The 19,244-nt window shown below is 44.9% G+C and overlaps 1 long non-coding RNA gene across 2 annotated transcripts in view; it reads left to right on the plus strand.

Moving 5' to 3' along the window:
• The window catches only part of LOC148138774 (uncharacterized), a 38,071-nt gene that overhangs the window by 15,358 nt on the left and 3,469 nt on the right, over positions 1 to 19,244 (plus strand). For both annotated transcript variants that reach the window (XR_015753779.1, XR_015753778.1), the window contains exon 3: positions 18,268 to 18,386. This is a non-coding gene — a long non-coding RNA (uncharacterized LOC148138774). The remainder of the gene's footprint in view (positions 1 to 18,267; positions 18,387 to 19,244) is intronic.

The following is a 19,244-nucleotide window of genomic DNA, read 5'->3' on the forward strand; positions in this document are numbered from 1 at the left end:
GCAATTGAGCGCAACCAAATCACCTACCCTGTACATCTGTGGATTGTGGAAGGAAACGGGAGCACCTGGAGGAACCCACGGTGACATGGGGAGGAATATGCAAACTCCACATGGACAGTCACCCAATACAGGAATTGAGCCTGTGTCCCTGGCGCTGAGAGGTAGCAGTACGAACCGTTGAGCCACTGTGCCACCCTGAAATTGTAATTGTATTCACAGCTGCCACGTCCTCTGCAAGTTTATTCCACATGTGAACCACTCTCTGTGCAAAAACAAAAAATAAAATCCAGAACTTCTTTTTAAAGCCTTCCTTTTCTTACGTTAAAAAGTATGTCCCCAATCTTGAATCACGCCCCCTCCTGGAACGGGCACCTGCTGTTCACATTACTGAAACTCTTTAGGATTTTACAAACCTCTAATAAGGTCACCCCTCAGCCTCCTGTGCTCCAGTGAAAAAGGACCCAGCCTATCCAGACTCTGCTTATAATGCAATCCCTCCATTCCCATCACCATCCTGGTAAATCTCTTCTGAATCTGCTCCGATTTAATAATATCCTTCCTATAACGGCACAACCAGAACTGGGCACAGTATTCCAGAAGAGACCTCACCAACATCGTGTACAACCTCAACATAACGTCCCAACTCCTATATTCAAAGATCTGAGCAATGAAGGCAAATATGCTAAACCCCTTCTGAACCACACTGTCTGCATGTGACACATACTTCAAAGACCTGAACCCCTAGGGGTCTTTGTTCCATATCACTATCCGAGACCCAACTTTTAATCAGTGTAAGTCCTGCCCTCGTTTGTTTTACCAAGATGTAATATTTTGCATATTCCAATCCAAACAATCACAAACATCCTTCGACTATAAAGGCAAGAGGAGTATACTTAAGACTAAAATCAGTAAGGCAAAAAGGGGACAGGACTCCGCTTTGGCAAATAGGGTAAGGAATAGGGAAAGGGTTTTTAGAAATACATTAAGAGCAAGTGGGTCACTAGAGAGAGAACAGGCCACCTCAAAGATCAGCAAGGCAGCCTATGTGTGGAGACGCAGGAGATGGGGTTGTTGGGGGACACTAAACGAGTGGCATCAGTGTTTACTGTGGAGAAGGACACATTTGTGGGGGTTGTCAAGATTAGAGATCGTGAGGGTCATGAGATGGGAGGAGATTGGAGGATGTTACAGAGATTGAGATGTTTGATGCAAGAGATAGTGATGGTCCTGAGGCTAGAGATGATTTCTAGAGATAAGGAAGAGTTTAGTCTGGATGAGGTGACAGTGATCTGGGGAATTGTGAGGACCGAGGAATTCACAGTGATAGCGAGAGTTAGTCATAATGTTATACAGCACAGTAACAGACCCTATGGTTAAAACAGTCCGTGTCGACCATAATTCCCAACTCATCTAATCGCACCTTCCTCCGCTTTTTGGTCCACATTTATCCAAATATTTCCTATTTATGTACTTGTCTAAATGTCTTTTAAACATTCTAATTGTATTCATAGCTGCCTCTTTTTCTGGGAGTTCACTTCACACATGTAAAACTAAAAACAAATCCCCAATTTATTTTTTAAACCTTTCTCATCTATTTTCGAATTGTATGCACCCAGGTCTTGAAGCCCCCCTCTCCCCCACCCTTCACCTTATCTACACGCTTCATGGTTTTATAAACCTCTAAGGTCATCCCTCAACCTCCTATGCTCGAGTGAAAAAGCATCCCAGCCTATCCAGCTTCTCCTTGTGACACAATCCCTCCATTCATGGTAACATCCCGTTTGGTCTCTTCCGAATCCGCTCCAATTTAATAATATCCTTCCTATAACAGCACAACAAGAACTGGACACAGTATTCCAGAAGAGGCCTCCCCAACATCCTGTACAGCCTCAACCTAAATTCCCAACTCCGGTACTCAGAGGTCTGAGCAATGAAGGTAAGGGTGCTAACCACCTCCTTTACCACCCTGTCTACATGTGACACAGACTAAGAAGACCTGAACCCCTCGGTCTCTTTGTTCCATATCACTACTCAAAGACTAACTTTGATTAGTGTAAGTCCTGCCCTCGTTTGTTTTATCAAGATGCAATATTTTGCATCAGTATTTACTGTGGAGAAGGACACGGGGAATGTAGAATGTGGGGAAATAAATGGTGACATCTTGAAAATGTCCATACTACAGAGTACCTGATATCTGGAAACGCATAAAGGTAGATCAATCCCCAGGCTTTGATCAGGTGTACCCTAAAATTCTGTAGGAAGTGAGGGAAGTGATTTCTGGGCCTCTTGCTGAGATTTTTGTATTATTGATAGTCACAGCTGAGGTGCCAGAAGACTGCGGGTTGGTTAATATGGCGCTACTATTTAATGAAGGCGGTTTGGACAAGCCCGGGAACTACAGATGCTGTGCTAGATTAGGTGTTGGAGGGAGCCCTGAGCGACAGGAGTTGCGTGTATTTGGAAAAGCACGGACTGATGAGGGATAGTCAGCATAACGTTCTCCATGGGAAATCATGTGTCACGTACTTGATCTGGTTTTTAAGAAGTAACAAAGAAGATTGATGAGAGCGGAGCAGTAGATGTGATCTATATGGACTTCAGTAAGGCGTTCGACAAGGTTTCCATGGGAGACTGGTTAGCAAGGTTAGATCTCACGGAAGTAGCCATTTCGATATAGAACTGGCTCAAAGGCAGAAGACAGAGGGTGGTGATGATGGATGATTATTTTTCAGACTGGAGGCCTGTGACTAGTGGAGTGCCACAAGGATCGGTGCTGGGTCCACTACTTCTCATCATTTATATAAATGAATTGGATGTGAACACAGGAGGTATAGTTAGTAAGTTTGTAGATGGCACCAAAATTGGAGGTGTAGTGGACCATAAAGAAGGTTACTTCAGATTTCAATGAGATTTTGTTCAGATGGGCAAATGGGCTGAGGAGTGGCAGATGGAGTTAAATTCAGATAAGTGCGAGGTGCTGCATTTTGGAAAAGCAAAGCTTAGAAGGACTGATACTCATCATGGTCACGTCCTGGGGAGTGTTGCTGCACAAAGAGACCTTGCTGTGCAGGTTCATAGCTCCTTGAAAGTAGAGGTAGATAGGATAGTGAAGGTGTTTGGTATGATTTCCTTGATTGGTCAGGGTATTGAGTAAGAGAGTTGGGAGGTCATGTTGCGGTTGTTCAGGACATTGGTTTGGCCACTCTTGCAATATTGTGCGCAATTCTGTTCTCCACCAATCAGAAGGATGTTGTGTAACTTGAAAAGTTCACAAAAGATTTATAAGGATATTGCAAGGGTTGGAGAGTTTGAGATATAGGGAGAGGCTGTATAGGCTGGGGCTGTTTTCCCTGGAGTGTCAGAGGCTGAGGCGTGATCTCAGAGATTTATAAAATCATGAGCATGGATCGGATAGATAGATAAGGTATTTTCACTGGAATGGGGGAGTCTAGAATTAGAGGGCATCGATTTAGCACGCACGGGGAAAGATATAAAAGGGACCGAAGTGGCCACTTTTTCAGGCGACGGTGGTGCGTTTATGGAATGAGCTGCCAAAGGGAGTTGTGAAGGCTGCTACAATTGCAACATTTATTAGGCATCTGGATGGGTATATGAATAGCAAGGGTTTACAGGGATATCGACCAAGTGCTGGCAAATGGGACGAGATTAGTTTCTGATATCTGGTCGGCATCGACGAGTTTGACTGAAGGGTCTGTTTCCGTGCTGTATGTCTGTGACCCACAGCCGGGGATCAGCTCAGTAGGTTTCAGTCTCTTAAAAGGTAAATATTACTCTGTTTTTCTTTTTAAAATCCGCGACATTCAGTAGGGTGAGTGTTTACTAGTTTAAATGCCTCTGTTATGATCTTTTGGTTGAATGTTTTAAATATAAAATACAGGTACTAATGTATTCAAGAGTAGTCTTTTGTAAAGCTGTAAGACTCTGCCTTTTTCTGGGTCTACAGATTAAGGTGCAGAGATGGCCATTCGTACAGTGATGTGCACTTCCTGGAGGAGAGTAGGGAGAGTTTGAATGATCCTGATGATAGCCTGCAGGAAGTGAAGCAAATCCTCTTGGATCACATGGAGCGGTGCGAAATGGTAATAAAGAATTTACAAGAGTCAGGTGGTTGATAGGTGGCAGTTTCAGGCCGGAAAACTGCAGATACAGTCAGGTGGATGGGTTACCTCTTGGAAAGTAGGAGAGGGAGATAGGTAGAGCAGGAGTCTCCTGTGGCTATCCCCATCTGAAACAAGTATACTATTTTGGAAAATGTAGGTGTTCATAGACTCTCAGGGGAATGTTGCACTGACAGCCAAGTTACTGCTACTGAGACTGGCTCTACTCTAATGAGAGGTATATCAGACACCAAACGCTCGATGATAAGGGATTCTCTAGTCGGGCACAGACTGCTGGTTCTGCAGCTGACAGTGAGACATCAGAATGGGGTGGTACCTCCCTGGTCCCAGTGTCAAGGATGTTTCGGACAGGTAACGAAATATTCTCAAAGGGAAGAATGACCAGTGGGAGGTCATTGTACATTAGTACCAATGACATAGGAAGGGGAAAAGATGAAGTCCTGATGAGAGAATATAGCAAATTAGCCTGGAATATAAAAAAAGTAAGTCCTCGGTCATAATATCTACATTACTCCCGATGCTACATGCTAATGAGAGTAGGAATAGCAGGATGGAGGAGATGAATGATTGGCTAAGGAGCTGGTGTAGGGCAGAATGATTCACATCTTTTGATCATTGTGATCTCCTCTGGAGTAGAGTGGACCTGCATAAGAAGGATGGATTGTACCTGAATTGGAAAGTGTCTAATATCCAGGCAGGGAGATTTGCTTGTGTTACTCAGGAGGCATTAATCCAGTGAGGGGGTAAACCCAAAGAGATAGTGAGAAAAGAGGTATGTCTGAGGCTGGTACAGTTCAGAAGTCAAACAGTTAAGGCAGGCAAGGGCAAGGCAAAGAACCAGGTAGAACTGACAAGTTACACTGCATTTATTTTAATGCAAGAGGCCTGACAGGGAAGTAGATGGGCTCAGGGAATGGTTTTGAACATGGGACTATGATATCATAAGTATTACAGAAACGTTGCTCAGGGATGAGTCGGACTGGCAGCTTAATATCGATGCAAGAGGAAGGATAGAAAGGGGGACATGAGAGGAGGTGGAGTGGCCTTTTTGTTTAGGAATAGCATTACAGTTGTGCTTAGGGACGATATTCCTGGGAGTCTGTCCAGTGAAGTTATTTTGGTGGAACTGGGAAATAAGAAAGGGATGATCACCTTGTTGTTATTATCTGCGTTGCTTTCGTCTGTTTGCTCTGGTTTCCTCCCACTATCTAAAGATATGCAGGTTGTGTGGATATTCCAGGCTGAATTGCCCACAATTTTCAGGGATGTGCACACTATGGGAAATGCAGCATTACAGTGGTAAGGTAGGAGTCTCTGAGGGTCAATGTGGTTGTGATGGGCTGAATGGCTACTTCCACGCTGTCAGGATTCTCTGATAATTCTACTAGTTTTAAAATAGTTACAGAAAATAATAGACCAGATCTAAACGGTGTTCGAAATTGGACAAAGGCGAATTTTGACAGTACAAGGCGAGAACCTTCAATATTCCTTTGCTATTCCTAGGGAAAGGGACGGCCGGAAAGTGGGAACATAAGAACATAAGGAAGAGGAGCAGGAGTAGGCTACCTGGCCCCTCAAGCCTGCTCTGTCATTCAATAAGGCCATGGCTGATCTTTTCATGGCCTCCGCTCCACTTTCTTGATCTCTCACCATAACCTTAATTCCTTTCCTGTTCACAAATCTACCTTTTGACCTAAAGATAGTCAAGTCGATAATCGAAACTGCTGCACTCAGCAGCAAATTCCACAGATTCACAGAGTTAGCTGAAGAAGTCCATCCTGAACTCAGTCCAAAATCTGATACCCCCTTATTTTGATGCTCTGCTCCCTTGTTTGATCCATCCCCAGCGGAAATCACCTCCCTGCTTCTATCTTATCTACTCCATTCATAATTTTATTTTTTTTCCTATCCAACCTCCCATACTTCGAAATTCCAATGAGCATACTACCAGTTTCCTCAATCTCTCCGCAAAAGCCAACCCTCTGAAATCCTGACTGAAACTAGTGACTCTCCTCTGTACTCCCTCCAGTGCCAGTACATCCTTGCTAATGTAAGGGGACCAAACCTGTACACGGTACTCCAGGTGTGACCTCACCAGTACTCTGTATAGCTGCAGCATAGCCATCCTCAAGCAATGAAGGACAATATTCCCTTCACTGCCTTATTTACCTGCTGTACCTGCAAACCAACTTCCTGTGATTCATGCACAAGGACACCCAGCTCCCTCTGTACAGCAGAATGCTGCAAGTTTTCACCTTTTCATCATCAGTTTGCTGTTAGTCTGACCAAAATGGATGACTTCACATTTCCCAACGTTGTCCTCCATCTGCCAGATCCTTACCCACTCACTTAACCTATCTGTATCCCTGTGCAGACTTACAGTGGTCTCTACAGACATTGCTCTACCACTCATCTTAGTGAGGTCTACCTTTCATGAATCGATGCTGTGTCTGCTCAATGAGATCATTTCTATCCACAAAGCTCACTATTTCTTCCTTAAGAGATTGGGCATTTTCCCCACCAAAGAAGTTATGCTAACGGGTCCATTTTAAACTATTCGCAACACATTTGTAGCTTGCCAATCTGTCAGAACTGTCCCAGAGTCCAGCAAATTTTAGTGAATTATCATGAGTGCATTTGCTATTTACCCTCTGCCATCTGTTAACGTCCCCTGGGATGCATTCCATCTCGGCCAGGCGACCCATCTATCTTTAGGCTGTTATCTTTCCCAACACTACCTCTTTACTGAGAATGATTGCTTCTCTGTCCTCATCTGCCATTGCGTCCATAGGCCTGCGACAACGAAAGTACACAGACAGTATGTTCCTGTTAAGGCCTTAACAGGTAGTGTAGGGAATGCTGCCTGTCGAGAGAAATTGAGGGTCTCGTCAAGAAAATGAAGGAGGGATATGGCAGGTGCAGACATCTGTGTTTGTGTAAATTCCTGGAGGAGTATAGGGGCAGTAGGAAATCAGGAGAGCAAAAACGGGACATGAGAGAGCTTTGGGAAATAGGTTCCCGGAGAATCCAGAGATTCCAGAAATACACTAAGGATAAATGAGTAACCAGGCAGAGAACAGGGACTCTCAAAGATCAAGGAAAAGCTCCTGTTTGTCCTAGATAAGTGTATACCTGTCAGGCGGGAGCTATGGTTTACAAAGGAAATGGAACCTCTCTTCAAAAGGAAGAAGGCGGCTAATGTTAGGATAAGATGTGAAGGCTCAGTTAGAGCACTCGAGGGTTACAAGGTAGCCAGGAAAGTCCTAAAGAAAGAGTTCAGAAGTGCCAGGAGGAGACATGAGAAAGTGTTGGCGGATAGGATCAGGGTAAACCCTAAGGCTTTTTATAGGTACTTAAGGAATAAAAGAATGATGAATAAGATTAGGGCCAACCAAGGATAGTAGTGGGACATTGTGTGTGGAGTCAGAGGATATTGGGGAAGCACTAAATTAATATTTTTCAACATTATTAACTTTAGAAAACGACAATGTTGTTGACAGTACTGAGATACAGGCTATTAGACTAGGTGGGATTGAGGTTCATAAGGAAGAGGTATGAGAAATCTTGCAGAGTGTGAATATGGATAAAACCCATCCGGCCCAGTGGACTTATCCTAAGATCCTCTGGAAAGCCAAGGAGGAGATTGCTGAGCCTTTGGCATTGATCTTTAAATCATCATTGTCTACAGGAATAGTGCCAGAAGACTGGAGGATAGCAAATGTGGTTCCCCTGCTCAAGAAGGGGAGTAGAGACAACCCTGGTAATTCTAGACCAGGGAGCCTTATTCAATTGTTGGTAAAGTGTTGGAAAAGGTTATAAGAAATAGGATCCAGAAAAGAATAATTTGATTAGGGATAGTCAGCACCGTTTTGTGAAGGGTAGGTCGTACCTCACAAATCTTATTGAGTTATTTGAGAAGGTGACCAAACAGATAGATGAGAGTAAACCGGTTGATGTGGTGTATGTGGATTTCAGCAAGCCGTTCGATAAGGTTCCCCACAGTAGACTATTGTATAAAATGCAGAAGGATGGGATTGTGGGAGATAAAGCAGTTTGTATCAGTAATTGGCTTGCTGAAAGCTGACAGTGGTGATTGATGGGAAATGTTAATCCTGGAGTCTAGTTACCAGTAGTGTACCGCAAGGGTCGGTGTTGGGTCCACTGCTGTTCGTCATTTTCATAAACTACCTGGATGAGGGCGTAGAAGGGTGGGTTAGTAAATTTGCAGACAACACTAAGGTCGGTGGAGTTGTGGATAGTGACGAAGGATGTTGTACGTTACAGAGAGACTTAGATAAGCTGCAGAACTGGGCTGAGAGGAGGCAAATGGAGTTTAATGCGGACAAGTGTGAGGTGATTCACTTTGGTCGGAGTAACTGGAATGCAAAGTACTGGGCTAATGGTAAGATTCTTGGTAGTAGATGAGCAGAGAGATCTCAGTGTCCAGGTACACAGATCTTTGAAAGTTGCCACCCAGGTTGACAGGTTTGTTTGGAAGGCATACAGTGTTTTAGCTTTTCTTAATAGAGGGATCGAGTTCCGGAACCATGAGGTTATGCTACAGCTGTACAAAACTCTAGTGAGGCTGCACTTGGAGTATTGTGTACAGTTGCCTTCCCCACATGAGAAGGAGGATGTGGAAGCTTTGAAAGGGTGCAGAGGAGATTTACTAGGATGTTGCCTGGTATGGAGGGAAGGTCTTATGAGGAAAGGCTGAGGGACTTGAGGCTGTTTTCGTTAGAGAGAAGAAGGTTGATACGTTACATAATAGAGACATACAAGATAACCAGAGGTTTAGGTAGGGTAGACAGGGAGAGCCTTTTTCCAAGAATGGTGACGGCGAGCACGAGGAGGCATAGCTTTAAATTGAGGGGCGATAGATATAGGACAGATGTCAGAGGTAGTTTCTTTACTCCGAGTCGTAAGGGTATGGAATGCTGTGCCTGCAACGGTAGTAGATTCACCAACTTTAAGTACATTTAAGTCGTTATTGGACAAGCATATGGAAGTACATGGAATAGTGTAGGTTAAATGGGCTTCAGATTGGTATGACAGGTCGGCGCAACATCGAGGGCCGAAGAGCCTGTACTGTGCTTTTATGTTCTATGAGCAATATGCTGTAAGGATCGTTGCTGGGTCCACTGCTTTTCATCATTTATGTAAATGTTTTCCATGTGAATATAAGAGGTATGGTCAGTGACTTTACATAGATACCAAAATTGGAGGTGCAGTGGACAGGGAAGAAGGTTACCTCAGATTACAATGGGACTTCAAACAAATGGACTGAGGAGTGGCGGATGGAGTTTAATTCAGAAAAATGTGAGGTGCTCCATTTTGGAAAATCAAATCAGGGCAGGACTTATACACTTAATGGGAAGCTCCTGGGGAGTGTTGCTGAACAAAGAGATCTTTGAGTGCAGGTTCATAGTTCCTTGAAAGTGGAATCATAGATAGGCAGGGTGGTGAAGAAGGTGTTTAGTATCCTTGCCTTTACTGGTTAGTGGATTGAGTACAGGAGTTGTGACGGCAATTTGTAGCTGTTCAGCACATTGATTCAGTCACTTCTGGAATTCTGCTTTCAGTCCTGGTTTCCCCGCTATCGGAATGATATTTTGAAACTTGAAAGGGTTCAGAAAAGATGTGCAAAGATGTTACTAGGGTTGAGGGTTTCAGCTATATAGGGATAGGCTGGGGCTGTTTTCCCTGGAGCATCGGATGCTGAGAGGTGTCCCTCACAGTTGTATCAACCACTGAGGTCATGAATAGGGTGAACAACCAGGGTCTTATTCCCAGGTTAGGTGAGTCCAAATCTATGGGGCACATACTTTTAAGGAGTGAGGAAAACAATTTATAAGGGATCTGAGGGGCATTGTTTTCAAGCTGAACGTGGTATGTGTATGTAATGAGCTGCCAGAGAAAGTGTGGTGGCTGGTACAATTGCAACATTTAAAAGGCATCTGATTTGGGTAAATTATTAGGAAAGGTTTAGAAAGTTATGGGCCAAATGCTGTGAAATGGGACGAGATTAATTTAGAATATCTGGTCGGCATGGACTAGTTGGACCGAATGGTTGGTTTCTGTGCTGTACATCTCGATAACACTGAAACATTAAAATTAAGATAAGTTTCTCTATGTGGGGAGTTAGCAGAAGGTCAGATAATTTTCCTTGGAGCTCAGAAGGTTAAGCAGTGATTTCAACCAGGAGCAGATTTCTTTCCAGGATATTTAATTTAGAGGGAGAAATTATTAACGTCACAATTTTTAGTAACTACTTTCAAGTAATTGGCAAATAATGCAGGTTAAAAATGTGAACATTACTTTATTCCGTAAGTTCTAAGCATCTGGATCAGTTTGACCGACAGCTGGATGCAGATTCAGTAATTATTGTCAAAACAAATTTGCAATTTAGCTTCTTTTAAGGAAGGATTTGGAGGACTACAGGCAAATGGGAGGTGAGTTGGGACAGACTGGCACCATCTCCAGAGGGAGAGAGTATAGCCCCAATGGGCTGAATAGCCCCCGGTCCCTCTACTCTGTGATACTGCCCCCTTTCACTGAATGTTGAAAGTCATGCCAGTGCAGAGCCATAGATTAGATTAGATTACTTTACAGTGTGGAAACAGGCCCTTCGGCCCAACAAGTCCACACCGACCCGCTGAAGCGCAAACCACCCATACCCCTACATTTACCCCTTACCTAACACTACGGACAATTTAACATGGCCAATTCACCTAACCTGCACGTCTTTGGACTGTGGGAGGAAACCGGAGCACCCGGAGGAAACGCACGCAGTCACGGGGAGAATGTGCAAACTCCACACAGTCAGTCGCCTGAGGCGTACAGCATGAAAACAACCCCTTTGGTCAAACTAGTCCATGCTGACCAGATATCCTAACCTAACCTCGTCCCATTTGCCAACACTTCGCACACATCCCAATACACCCTTCCAATACATATACCCATCCAGATGCTAAATGGTCTAATTGTACCAACCTCCACCACTTCCCCTGACAGAAGATTCCATACATGCACCACCTGTGAAAAAACTTGACCCTCTGATCCCTTTCAAATCTTTCCCCGCTCACCTTAAACCTATGCCCTCTAGTTCTGGATTCCCCCACCCCAGGGAAAAGACCTTGCCTATTTATCCTACCCGTGTCCCTCATGATTTTATAAACCTCTATAAGGTCACCCTTCAGCCTCCAATACTCCTGGGAGGAGCATACTACTCGTGTCATAATGGGACCCAGGTGATTGACGGCAGATTCAGACCAACAGGAGAGTTGGTATGATCCTCCATCCAATGGGAGTGAATGAGGGGTAGGTCCAGTGGGCCAACACGTGACTATGAACTGTGCAGGTGCAGTATCACTGTGGTGGGGATGCACTCAGTGAGTGTGAAGGGAGTGAGAGAGACGCAGAGACTGGGAGAGAAGTGGAGTTTGTATGGACTGGGAGTGCTTATAAACACATGGTTTTAGGCTGCTAGACCTGAATTAGAAATTTCTGGTAAATAAGAACCAAAAGAACTGCAGATGATGTAAATCTCACACAACAACCAAAAGGTACTGGTAAAGCTCAGCAGGTCTGGCAGCATCTGTGAAGAGAAATCAGAGTTAACGTTTTGGATCCACTGAGCCATCCTCAGAACTGATGTTACTGAAAAGAAATGTCGGTTTATCGGCAGAAGGTAGGGGTTAAGGAGTAAATGATAGATCGTGATAGAGTCCAAAGAAAGAAATGGGAGCAGTTAGACAAAGGAGTGGATAACGATCTGGCTGGGGGAGGGCGAATAGCTGTTTATGGCCACTGTTAGTGGCTAAATATAGGTAGTGTGTAATGGCAGGCTATTTGATAACCCGTGTGTGGATTCAGAGGCGAGGGCGCTAGGACATTGGAGAGTTCAGGACCTAAAATTATTGAATTTGATACTGGGGCTAGAGAGGTGCAGGGTCCCCAAGTAGAAGTTGAGGTGTTGTTCTTCCAGCTTGCGTTAACACGTGGCACTGCAAAAGCACAGCAGGTCAGGTAGCATCCCAGAAGCAGGAGAATCGACGTTTTGGGCATATTCCTTTCATCAGGAATGCTGGGATTGGGGGGGTGGGCGGTAGTAAGAGGGCTGAGAGTTAATAAGAGGGATGTGTGGGGTTGGTGGGAAGGGAGCTAGGAAGGCAATAGGTAGATATAGGTGAAGGGTAATGGAGAGAGGGTGGAGTGGATAATTGGAAAGGAAGATGAACAGGTGGGACAGTTCAAGAGGATTGTGTCTAGTTGGAGGGTTGGATCTGGGATAAGGCAGGGGAGGGGAGATGAGGAAACCTTGATTCTGTGGTTAAAGTGTCCCAATGTGGAAGATGAGGTTTTCTTCTTCCAGGCGTCGGCTGGCTGGGATTTGGTGGTGGAGGTGGCCCAGGACTTACATGTCCTTGGCGGAGTGGGTGGGTAAGTTGAAGTGGTCAGCCACACGATGGTGGGGTTGGTTGGTGCATGTGTCCCAGAAATGTTCACTGACACATTCTGCAAGTTGGTGTCCTGACTCCGTAGTGGAGAGGAGACCACACCGAAAGCAAAGGCCATAATCGGTGAGGTGTTTGGATGTGCGGGAAAATCTCTGCTGGATGTGGAAGGGTCCTTTGGAGGCGAGGGGGAGGTGTGGGCACAGGTTTTATACCTTTTGCATTGACATGTGAAGGTGCTGGGAGTGGAGTGTGGGTTTGATGGGAGAATGGATCTGACGAGGAATTCACAGGGAATGGTCTCTGGAATGCTGAAAGGAATGGAGGTGTGGTAACTGGTGGAGATACACTGGAGAGTATTGTTGACCACATGGGAGGGGAAATTGCAGAAATTACGGGGCGTTTTGGTATGTTCTGGAGTGTTCTGCCAGCTTGCATCAAGCTTCACTGGAACACTGCAGTAAGCTTGAGACAGAGATGTTGGCCAGGGAACCGACTCATGTGTTACAGTGACAGGCAACTGGAAGCTCAGGGTCTGTTTTGCAGCAGAACGTAGATCATCAGCTGCCATTTCCAGCACTTCCACTGAGATTCTGCCAGACACAGGTTCCTGTCCCCACCATTAACAGCTATGCACCCTCCCAGCCAGATTATTATCCAATCCTTTGTCTTTCCAAAGGTTCCTGTCTCTCTTTGGGCTCTGTCCCCACCTATTATTTACTCTTTAAACCCTATCTCCTGCAGTCCAAAGATATGCAGGTTAGGTGAATTGGCCCAGCTAAATTTCCCGTAGTGCTCAGGGATGTATAGGTTAGGTGCATTCGTCAGGAGAAATGTAGAATAATAGGGTCGGGGAATGGGTTTGGTTGAGAAACTCTTCAGAGGGTGGGTGTGACTTGTTGGGCAGAATGGCCTGTTAGCACACTGTAGAGATTCTAATTTTCCCAGCTGCCTCGGTTTTGAGGAAGGGTCACTGGACCTAGAATGACCCTTGGTGTGTGCAGGAGGAGGAAACGGGAAAGGGGAGTTGGATCCAGTTTAGATTGGGAGGTACAAAGTTAAAAATCACACAACACCAGGTTATAGTCCAACAGGTTTAATTGGAAGCACACTAGCTTTTGGAGCGACGCTCTTTCAGGTGATAGTGGAGGGCTCAATCGTAACACAGAATTTATAGCAAACATTTACAGTGTGATGTAACTCAAAATATACATTGAAAAATTGATTGTCTGTTAACCAGCATCTCCAAATCATATACTGGGAGGGTTTAATTACACCCTGTACTGGTAGTTAGGCCTGAATTAGAAACTCTTGGTCCCACGTTTACAGCAAATGGGAAAATGGCTGTGGCCCTCAGACGGTGATAGGTCCTGGGTTATGGCCGCCATCTTTATTTGGGGCAAGGTACAGCGAGGCACATGGACATGTCCTCTTCCTGGGTGGGGGCGGGGTGATTTGAAGAGGAGCATTTACACACCAAACACATACCAAGAGAAGTGTTTGCCTTCACTATTCATCTTGCATTGACTGTGAGTTTGTTTTTTGAATTCATTTTATAGGATATTAATTGAGAATAATTGAGACAGGGATCTCAAAAGCAATTTTCTATCGTCAGAAAGATGTTCAAATTAGTGGTTGGATCACCCTTGGGGTTTGTGCTCTATTCTGGGCCCTCCAGCTGAGGAAGGAGATATTGCCCTGAGAGGAAGCACAGATTTATCCAAATTACACCTTGTCTCTTTGTAGGAACTGTCAGATTTGGTCCTAGTTACCCACTTCATGATGTTAACCTGTAAACTCCTTATTTTCAATTCACTGGAAACTTCTCATTAAAATTCCTTATGGACTCAAATTCCAGCACCATTTCAGGTGGAATGTTCCAGATTCTGACAACTGCCTGTTCATTCAGAAACTGCTGAAGTCTGTGTTGACTCTGGTGTTACAAAGGGCTGAATTGAAAGATGAGATGCAGTTCCTGAACTCCCATTGAGATACACTGGAACACTGCAGGAGGCATAGGGCACTGTCGGTATGAACAGATAATAAAAATGACAGGGTGCACTGTGAGGGCTGCTTGGCTCAATGAAAGGGTTTCAGAGTTGGGTGTAAACAGACGGAGGGGAGACAGGGAGAAGGTGAAGCTCAGCATCAGTTTTAGTTCAGGCCATTCAGAAATTCACATGGTCCCAATGGGAACAGCCAGTTTTTTTAACAGTTTTTAAAAGTCTAAAATGTCAGCTTAAGTAAAGATCGGGGCTTTAGATTATAATGGAAATGTTTGAAGTGAAGAAAGGTTTCTAGCTCATTTAAATTCTCTTAATGAGAGTAACTAGCTGAAACTAGAGAGACATTGTTACAGGAGCCCTCAGACCTGTGCTCCTCTTGTACAATGTGGGAAATAAGGGATGCTTCCAGTCTCCCTGACGGCTATGTGTGCAGGAAGTGTGTCCATCAGCAGCTACTGGGAAACTGCTTTTCAGACATGCAGCAGAGAGTGGACTCACTGTGGAGCAATACTGAGAATGTTATGGACAGCACGTTTAGTGAGTTCGTCATACTGCAGGTGAGGGTTACACAGGCAGAAAGGGAATGGGTGACCATCAGATCAAGTAAAAGGCTCAGGAAGGCAGTGCAGGACTCCCCAGTGATCAATCCCCTTCTCAAACAGATACTGTGCACCGCTTGAGATTCTATAAGGGGGGAACAGTTGGGGGGACTCTCAGGGGAAATCAGCAACAGCCAGGTTCATGCAACCACAGATAGCTCCACTGTACAGAACTGGAGGAAGGAGAATGACAGAGCTGTAGTGACAGGGGATCAAGTAGTCAGGGTCAGAGACAGGCACATCTGTGGCCACAGCCATGAATCCAGGACAGTGGAATTGAACCCAGGTCCATTTATTGATAAGTGCACAGACCAATAAAGGTCAGCGTCCCAAATGCAACCTTCAGCACTTAACCACCCTGAAGCTGCACTTTCCAGGGACTGTGCACTTGTTCTGCACCCTTCAGAGGGATTGAACGGGATGGGGAGAAAACAGGAACAGGTTTGTGTTGTAGATCTACAAAATAACGGTCATCCTCCCCTCTCGGTCTCTCCCCTCTGTCTCCCACCCCCCATTGTGCCTCCTCCTCACCACAGGGAAAAGACCTTGTGTATTTACCCTATCCATGCCCCTACTGATTTTATACACCTCTATAAGGTCACCCATCAGCATCTGACACTCCAGGGAAAATAGTGTATTTATCCTCTCCCTGTAGCTCAAATCCTCTAACCCTGGAAACATGCTTGTAATACTTTTCTGGCCAGTTTCAACTTTCACAATATTGTTTTGATCGGAAGGAGACCAGAATTGCACGCAATATTACAAGTGTGGCCTAAGCCACAATATGTACAGCCGCAATATGACCTCCCAACTCCTATACTCAGTGTTCTGACCAATAAAGGAAAGCATACTAATCACCTTCTTCACTATCCTATCTACCTGCGATTCTGCTTTCAAGGAGCTATGAACCTGCACTCCAAGGTCTCTTTGCTCAGCAGCACTCCTGATGACTTTACCATGAAGTGTATACACCCTGCTAATATTTGCTTTCCCAAAATGCAGCACCTCACATTTATCTAAATTAAACTCCATCTGTCAGTCCTCAGCACATTCAACCATCTGATCAAGATCCCGTTGTAATCTGAGGTAATCCTCTTCACTGTCCACTACACCTCCAATTTTGGTGTCATGTTACTAACAATACTTCCTATATTCACATCCAAATCATTTATATAAATTATGAAAATTAGTGGATCCAGCACTGATACTTTGTGACACCCCACTGGTCATAGGTCTCCAATCAGAAAAGCAACCTTCCACCACCACGCTCTGACTTCTACCTTTGAGCCAGTTTTGTATCCAAATGGCTAGTTCTCTCTGTATTCCTTGAGACCTAACCTTGCTAACAGGTCTCCCATGGAGAACCTTGTCGAACCCCTTACTGAAGTCCATGTAGATCATTTCCACTGCTTTGCCCTCATCAATCCTCTTTGTTACTTCAAAAAAATTGACTCAAGTTCATGAGACGTGATTTCTCATACCCAAAGCCATTATTAATATTCAGGACTTAACTCTGTACATTGGGATCTGTGTCACCCACTTATGAGTGTTAATATTCTGTATAAAGTTCACGTACACCAGGTTTGTGTTGGTGACTGTGTATTGAGTCATGTTAATATAACCCACACAGGTAAGTTCCATTTGAAAGGCAGTCCCTATATCCCGAACCCCGCTCCCATCTGCTCTGTTTCCATCCCCACCATAGACAGTATGTGGAAGGAGCTCATGGAGTTTCCATGTGAGAGAGATTGAGAAAATCTTCCCTTCTTTCCACTAGCCCACCAGAAATTGGTGGTAGTGTCCTTACCTCTGAACCAGGAGGATCGGACTCAGAGTTGAGTAACACCATCTTTGAAAAGGCTGATTGGAAAACATGCCCAAGCCGCCAGGCCATACTGTCTCCCAACTGTCCCTGCCTGAGCCTCAACAGAGCTTCCTGTAGTTTCTGTCCTGTCAGACTCTCTCATTGCTCACTTTGTCCAGGGTCCCCTCCCACTGCTGCACTGCTCCTGTCCCTCACTGACCTGTCCATCCCCCAGTGTCCTCCACATTTATTCATTGTTTACAATCTCTAGTCCTCCCCTCTCCACCCTATTGGGCAGCAGCTGCTGTCAATCACCCAGCTCCGTGTGTGACCTGGAGCATGTGCTGTAGGAGGGGAGACCAGTGCACGGGCGCAGTGCTGGCCAATTGTTGGTGTATGTGCAGGGCTAGTCAGGGCCAGGAGGGAGGCTGTGCGTGTGTGGGATTAATCTGTCATTCGCAGTTTCCTCCCTCTGGGAATAGGACACAGGGAAATGGCCCCTGTCCCTGATTTCGTGACAAGTGATCGGTTATCAGTGGGGGGAGCATTTTGCAGAAAGTTATCAGAACTCGTGTGAAGATTCAGGAATGTTATGGAAAGGAACACAGATGGGCCTGCAATTAAAGTTCTAATTTGGTTCATCTTAGTCCAATCAAATATGTCTTGGCCAGTGTATGCAGGATGGTTCTCATCAGAGGGTCCGTGTGGGGGAAATAAATAAAATGTTCCAGATTGGGGCACAAAAATCAGTTTGGTTCTGACCAGGAAGGAAACCTGGGAGGTCGGGGAAGGATTCACCAACATCCAGGAGGCTCCGAGTCAGACTCATTGATTTGATTAGATTAGATTTCCTACAGTGTGGAAACAGGCCCTTCGGCCCAACCAGTCCACACCAACCTTCAGAAGAGTAACCCACCCAGACCCATTTCCCTCTGACTAATGCACCTAACGCTATGGGCAATTTAGCATGGCCAATTCACCTGACCTGCGCATATTTGGATTGTGGGAGGAGACCTTTTTTTGGTTCTTAGTCTGCAGGCAGGAGCGAGGAAGCTGATTTCAAAGAGAAGAGAGTGTGTGTGAGAACTGGGTGTGGAGGAAAAGGGTGAGGAGATTGGTTTGGATTTCAGTTCACAGAAGAGAGCAATTGTGAGACTGAGATTTAAAGCTTTGGGGGAACAAAGAACCTACAATTTAATACTATCACTGTCTTATGAATTTCCATCCTGTGTTAACGGTGGTGACCTGTTTTCTCTGTTGTAGGGTTCTGAAAGGGCGGATTTGTGGATGAGAAATTCAAATTGAACTTCACGTTCCGTTTTGATAGTTACTTGATCCGTGCCGATCTGAATAGCATTTGGCCTTTTCATGTGGAAGGAAAGGTGTGTATTCTGTCCGTGGGCGAATATTTCAAATTTCAGTGTGACTGGAAACATTACTGAGACACAACCAAGTCCATGTTAGTGTGGTGACTGTGGAGAGAGAGTTCATTTGTTGTTAAAAGTCTGAAGAAACATGGCACATTTCCCAGGAACAATTTAGCTACAGATTTGTTTTGTATGAGGACAATTTTTTAATTTACCATGCAACCAGAAAAACACAAGGATACCTGCAGCATCAAAAATGCGATGAAAGCAGGATTGTCGTAAAGGAGTTAATTATTGATCATGGCTTGTAATCCATTGACGTTGTCACGTCGGTTCCAGTGCCGTGGGGAAACACTGGAAATGTGATGAGTGCAGTGTAGGTTTCAGTTATTAAACTGGAAAAAGTGCATAAGAAATTTACAAGATTTTTTGCCAGGACTCAGGGGTCTGAATTATAGGGAGAGGTTGGACAAGCGAGGATTCTTTTTTGTTTAGAGCAGTGGAAACAGGGGGTGATCTTTTCTGGAAGTATATAAGACCATGAGAGGCTTGGATAAGGTGATTGCACTCCGTCTCTTTCCCAGGGAATCAAGGAGTGGAGGGCATCAGTTTAAGGTCGGAGGAGAAATTATGAAAGGGAACCTGAGGGTCAACAGTTCTACACAGAGGGTGGTATGAAGATATGGAATGAGGTGCCAGTGGAAGTGGTTGAGGTGGGTACATTAACAACATGTAAAAACATTTGGACAAATACATGGACAGCAAAGGGTCAGAAGCAGATGGGCCAAGTGCAGGGAAATGGGGTTAGTGTGGATGGACATTCTGGTCGGCATGGGCCAGTTTGGGCCAAAGGGCCTGTCTCTGCTGTAGGAT

Source organism: Chiloscyllium plagiosum, unplaced genomic scaffold, assembly GCF_037043375.1.
Source record: "Chiloscyllium plagiosum isolate Xiang-an unplaced genomic scaffold, Cpla_swu_hap1 HiC_scaffold_39, whole genome shotgun sequence".
NCBI lineage: Eukaryota > Metazoa > Chordata > Chondrichthyes > Orectolobiformes > Hemiscylliidae > Chiloscyllium > Chiloscyllium plagiosum.